Genomic DNA, 6,672 nt, shown 5'->3' on the forward strand with positions numbered 1-6,672 from the left:
CTGTTGAGAAACGTTCCTTGTTAATTTCTACCCACATGTAAAATGTTCCTGTTAACTAATTTAATAGAGTGGATTAGGTCTGATCTATACCAAATTAGCAAACCTCTGAGTCTCTTTCCTGATTCACGCCTGGTCATTTGTTGGATGGGACTACGAGCTCTCTGTAACCTAGAAGGCAACCAGTGGGTCTGTTTCCTCTATACCATGTTTCTTGTAGGAGGACAATGTCTGTATTTCTTCCAATTTCTCTCGCTCTCACATACACAAACCACCTGTAGTTCAGTGTCAACAGTGTGTGTGTGTGTGTGTGTGTGTGCACAGATGCGAAGCAGCTGTGAAATCAGCACCTGTTTAATTCAATTAGCCATGTTAATGAATTCCAATCTGCTGCCAAAAGAACAGACCAGCTCTAAAGAGCTCGATAGACTAATTTCTTAATTAATTATCTGTTGCAGTGGCTTCCCATCTCAGCTGTTTCTTCATTATCTGATGGGGGTGCCTATATGTTTGTGTGTGTGTGTGTGTGTGTGTGTGTGTGTGTGTGTGTGTGTGTGTGTGTGTGTGTGTGTGTGTGTGTGTGTGTGTGTGTGTGTTGTACCTGACTGAAAGTGCCTTCAGAAAGTATATACACACCTGTACTTTTTGCATATTTTGTGGAAGTGGAATTCAAAATGTATTTAATTGTCCTTTTTTGTCAATGATCCACACAACAAGACTCTGTAATGTCAAATAAAAATTCTAAGATTTTTACAAAATGTATGAAAAATAAAACACGGTGTTATTTTAGGTATCTCATTTACACAAGTATTCACACCGATGAGTCAATACATGTAATGCATTACCTTTGGTTACAGCTGTGAGTGATTTTGGTTTCTATTTCTCTAAGTGCTTTGCATACCTGGATTGTACAAGTTTTGCCCATTATTCTGAAAGAAATTCTTCAAGTTGTTTGTTGATCGTTGCTAGATAGACATTTTAAGATCTTACCATAGATTTTCAAGCAGATTTCATTCTAAATCGTAACCAGGCCATTCACGAATATTCAATGTCATCTTGGTAAGGAACTTCAGCGTAGATTTGGCCTTGTGTTTTAGGTTATTGTCCTGCTGAAAGGTGAATTGGTCTCTCAGTGTCTGTTGGAAAGCACACTGAACTAGGTTTTCCTCTGGAATTTTGCCTATGCTTATCTCCGTTCCGTATCTTCATCCTAAACAAACAGGCTGGTCACAAGAAAGAGCTGTCAATGTCGGATGTTTTAAAAGGCCCTGAGGATGTCAATATATATTGAGCACATGGCTCACAAGGCTCAGAGCCAGAGCACATGGCTCACAAGGCTCAGAACCAGAGCACATGGCTCACAAGCCAGAGCACACTGCTATACCACTGCGGTGCGACAGCTTGCAATTCTTTAACAAGCAGGAATACTTTGATTATACTTAATAGAAACGGTGCAATGAAAATAATGATTTTGTTTTAAGCCTAAACCACTAATACCTAAACTTACCCCTTTGAGTTGTTTCTGTTTACCTTGTAACCATGACACCTTATCCCTGTAACTTAATTAATGGGTAAAAAACTAATTGTGACAAATTCCAAAGTGAAACTATGAGATCAGGTTGAAATTACTCCATAGTCCTTGCCGACGACAAGCAAATCCATAACATGATGCAGTTACCAACATGTATGGAAATACATGGTTCTGAGTGGTTCTCAGTGATGTGTTGTGTTGGATTTCCCCCAAACAAAACACTTTGTACTCAGGACAATTTGCAGTATTAATGTAGTGGCTTATTGCAAACAGATGGTGTGTTTTGGAATATTTGTGTAATGTACAAGCTTATGTATAAACTTTCTTCTTTTCACTCTATCAATTAGGTTAGTATTGTGGATTAACTACAGTGTTGTTGATCCATCTTCAGTTTTCTCCCATCACAGCCATTAAACTCTGTAACTGTTTTAAAGTCACCATTGGCCTCATGATGAAATCCCTGAGCGGTTTCCTTCCTCTCTGGCAACTGAGTTAAGAAGGACGCCTGTATCTTTGTAGTGACTGGGTGTCTTGATATAGCATTTAAAGCGTAATTGATAACTTCAATATCCTCAAAGGGACATTCAGTGTCTGTTTTATTAATTTATCAATAGGTGCTCTTCTTTGCAAGGCATTGGCAAATCTACTGCTCGACTGAGGGACAATAAAGATCATTATATGTTTGTGGTAAAAAGATGGGGTCAAACTGCTTCGGGATCAGTGTCCCTACCATGGGACGGTTAAGCTAATGTAGGCAAATGCGATTAGCATGAGGCTGTAAGTAACAAGAACATTTCCCAGGACATTGACAAATCTGATATTGGCAGAAGGCTTAAATTATTGTTAATCTAACTGCACTGTCAAATTTACAGTAGCTATTACAGTGAATGAAGACCATGCTATTGTTTGAGGAGAGGGAACAATTTTGAAGATGAAAAGTTATAAAATAAACAAATTAGGCACATTTGGGCAGTCTTGAAACAACATTTTGAACAGAAATGCAATGGTTCATTGGACCAGTCTAAAACTTTGCACAAACACTGATGCCATCTCGTGGCCAAAATCTAAATTGCACCTGGCCTGGAATAATATATTATGGCCTATCTTGCATTTCAACGATGAGGGTTCAAAACAAATACAAAAGAACGGTTGTTTTGTTCTTTGTATTATCTTTTACCAATCCTTCAGATAACGATTATTATTGCACACAGAGTGAGTCCATGCAACTTATTATGTGATTATCCCTTTTTGGGATAGGGGGCAGCATTTTCACTTTTGGATGAATAACGTGCCCAGGGTGAACTGCCTCCTACTCTGTCCCAGATGCTAATATTTGCATAGTATTATTAGCATTGGATATAAAACACTCTGTAGGCTCTAAAACTGTTTGAATTATGTCTGTGAGTATAACAGAACTCATATGGCAGGCGGAAACCTGAGAAACATCCAACCAGGAAGTGGGAAATCTGAGTTTTGTAGTTTTTCAACTCAGCCCTCATTGAATATACAGGGTGATATGAGTTATGTTTCACTTCCCAAGGCTTCCACTAGATGTCAACTGTATTTAGAACTTGTTTTGAGGATTCTACTCTAAAGGAGGGGCTCATAAGGGCTCTTTGAGTGAGTGGTCCGGCAGAGTGCCACAGCCTCGGTCTGGACGCACCACTTCATTTGTACAGACAAAGGAATTGTCCGGTTGGAATATTAATGAAGTTTTATGTTAAAAACATCCTAAAGATTGATTCCAAACTTAGGTTGGCATGTTTCTACGGGCTGTAACGAAACTTTTTGAACTCTTCTTCCGACGTTTGGCACGACCTGAACACGCTTTTGGATTTGTTTACCAAACGCCCTAACAAAAGAAGCTATTTGGACATAACTGATGGACATTATCGAACAAATCAAACATTTATGGTGGAACTGGGATTCCTGGGAGTGCATTCTGATGAAGATCATCAAAGTTAAGGGGATATTTTAAATGCTATTTCTTTTTGGCTGCTTTGTTGTCTAAAGGCTGTAATCAGATTATTGCATGGTTTGCTGTAAAGTTTTTTTGAAATCTGACACAGCGGTTGCATTAAGGAGAAGTTTATCTAATGTTCCATGTATAATAGTCATATCTTTATCAATGTTTACTATGAGTATTTATGTACATTGATGTGGCTCTCTGCAATTTCACTGCATGAACTACTGAACGTAACGCGCCAATGTAAACTCAGATTCTTTTATATAAATATGAACTTTATCAAACAAAACATACATGTATTGTGTAACATTAAGTCCTATGAGTGTCATATGATGAAGATAATCAAAGGTTAGTGATTCATTTTATCTCTATTTCTGCTTTTTGTGACTCCTCTCTTTGGCTGGAAAAAATGGCTGTGTTTTTCTGTGACTTGGTGGTGACCTTACATAATAATTTGTGTTGCTTTCGCTGCAGATCTTTTTTGAAATCAGACACTGTGGCTGGATTACCAATAATTGTATCTTTAAAATGGTGTAAAATATTTGTATGCTTGAGGAATTTTAATTATGAGATTTTTGTTGTTTTGAATTTGGCGCCCTGCAATTTCACTGGCTGTTGCGGGGGGATTCCTAGTCAGGTTAAACTAATTTTGGCTTGCCATAACAAAGGGGTTGAACACTTATTTACTCAAGGCATTTAAGCTTTTAATTTATACTGAATTTGCAAAATTAAAAATATAAAAAAAATATATATATATTGACATGTGTATTTAATCTAGATCAGTGGTACAAATCTCAGTTTAATCCATCTAAAATGCAGGCTGTTGTAACACAACAAAATGTGGAAAAAGTCAAGGGCTGTGAATACTGTGTGAGGGCATTGTAAGAACAACAGTGTAGTTCTGAACTGAGATATGGTATGTACTGGTTATGTGAAGATTGTCCAACAGGTAAAGACATCCTCAATGAGTTTTTAATCTCTCTGTTATTTGAAGTGAATTATATCTCTCTGCTAGTTGTCACCTCACAACTCTACCTGCTTATAGACATGTGTTGACTTCAACCTTTTTATTTACATTATACTGGTCCACTCTCTCTCTCTCTCTTTCTGTCTATTTCTCTCTCTCTTTCTGTCTCTGTTTGTCTCTCTCTCTCTCGCTATCTCTCTCTCACTCGCTCTCTTTCTTTCTCTCTCTCTCTCTCTCTCCCTATCTTGTTCTCTCTCTCTCTGTCTCTCTCTCTTATTGTCTGTCTCCGTCTATCACTCTCTCTTTGTCTCTGTCTCGCTCTCTCTCTAACCCATACATTGTTCTTTAATCCTAAATGGAGGATATACTTGGTCAATCAAGGAATTGCTCAAGCAACTGTCCTCCAGAGAGAGAGAGAGAGAGAGGGATGAGAGGAGAGGAGAGGGTAGGAGGGAACCAACTTTGATATGAGATACAGTATAATGACTCCATTCTAGTGATACTCAGATTGGACTCTCTCTATAGAGGCCTGTTAATATGATAGTTCCCATTGTTGACAGAGACAAAGAGAGAGAGAGATAGGCGGAGACAGACAATAATAGAGAGAGAGAGACAGACAGAGAGAGAGAGAGAACAAGATAGGGAGAGAGAGAGAGACAGAGAAAGAACGAGAGAGAGTGAGAGATAGTGAGAGAGAGAGTGGAGGGCCAGTATAATTTAAATAAATGGTGTAAGAGAGACCTTTTATTTGAAACAAATTCCCGAAATCTAATATTATTTTCGGAGTCTTGGCATATGCCTTCAGAGACTTGAGACTGGGAAATGTGACAATATTGACATGTGTTCCTAAAATGTAACAGAATCAGAGTTAAATCTATAAACATTAACAGCTAAATTCCAGTATTCTGTAGTGAATGGGGGGAGGGGCAACTCAACTCTATCTGGATAAAGGAAGATGATAGAAGGATAGATGATAGAGAATAGAGGAAAGATGATAGGAGAAAGAGGATAGAGATTAGGGGATAAGGGATATATGATATGGGATAGAGGATAGAGGATATGGGATAAAAGACAGAAGACAGAGGATAGGGGATATAGGACAGAGGATAGTGGCGATGGGATATGGATAGAGAATAGAGGATACGATATCGGGGATTGGGGATAGGAGATAGCGGATAGAGGATAGAGGATAAGGGATTGAGTATTGATTATAGGGGATATAGAATAGAGGATATGTGATAGAGAATAGAGGGCAAGGGATAGAGAATATGCGATGGGGTAGAGGATAGAGGATATAGTATAGAGGATAGATTATAGGGGACAGAGGATAGGGGATATAGAGAATAGAGGATAGAGGATAGGCGATAGAGTATAGGGGTTAGAAGACAGAGATTAGAGGATAGAGGACATAGGACAGAGGACAGAGGACAGAGGACAGAGAAATGAGGATGGGGATATGAGATATGTGATATGGGATAGAGGAAAGGCGAAATGGAATAGCAATAGAGGATAGATAATAGAGGATAGAGGATAGAAGATAGGTGAAAAAGGAGAGAGGTTAGAATATAGGAGATATGGGAAAAAGGATAAGGGATAAAGTATAGAGATAGAGATTATGGGTTATATGATATAGGATAGAGGTTCTGGGATTAGGGGACAGAGGATAGAGGGTAGAGAATAGACAATAGGGATACAGAGGCTAGGGGATAAGGGATAGCGGATAGGGAGAGGATAGAGGATAGGGGATATAGGATAGTGGACAGAGGACAGAGAAATGAGGATGAGGATAGGAGATATGTGATAGGGGATAGAGGATAGGCGATAGTGACTAGAGGATAGATGGTAGATAACAGAGGAGAGGAAAAAGAGGACAGAGGATAGAATATAGGGATATGAGATAGATAATAGGGGATAAAGGATAGAGCATAGAGATAGAGATTATGGGATACAGGACAGAGGATAGAGAATAGAGGACAGCAGATAGAGGACAGGTAGTAGAGGATAGAGGATTGAAGACAGGTGATTTAGAATAGAGAATAGAGGATCGAGAATAGAGGATAGGCAATAGAGAATGAAATATATGGTATTGTGGATATGGGATATGGGACAGAGGGTAGGCGATAGGAGATAGAGCATAGGGGATAGGGGTAGAGGATAGAAAACAGATTAAAGAGGATAGAGAATAGAGGGTAGATGATCGGCGGTAGGGGA

This window comes from Oncorhynchus masou, chromosome 28 (assembly GCF_036934945.1).
Source record: "Oncorhynchus masou masou isolate Uvic2021 chromosome 28, UVic_Omas_1.1, whole genome shotgun sequence".
Taxonomy (NCBI): domain Eukaryota; kingdom Metazoa; phylum Chordata; class Actinopteri; order Salmoniformes; family Salmonidae; genus Oncorhynchus; species Oncorhynchus masou.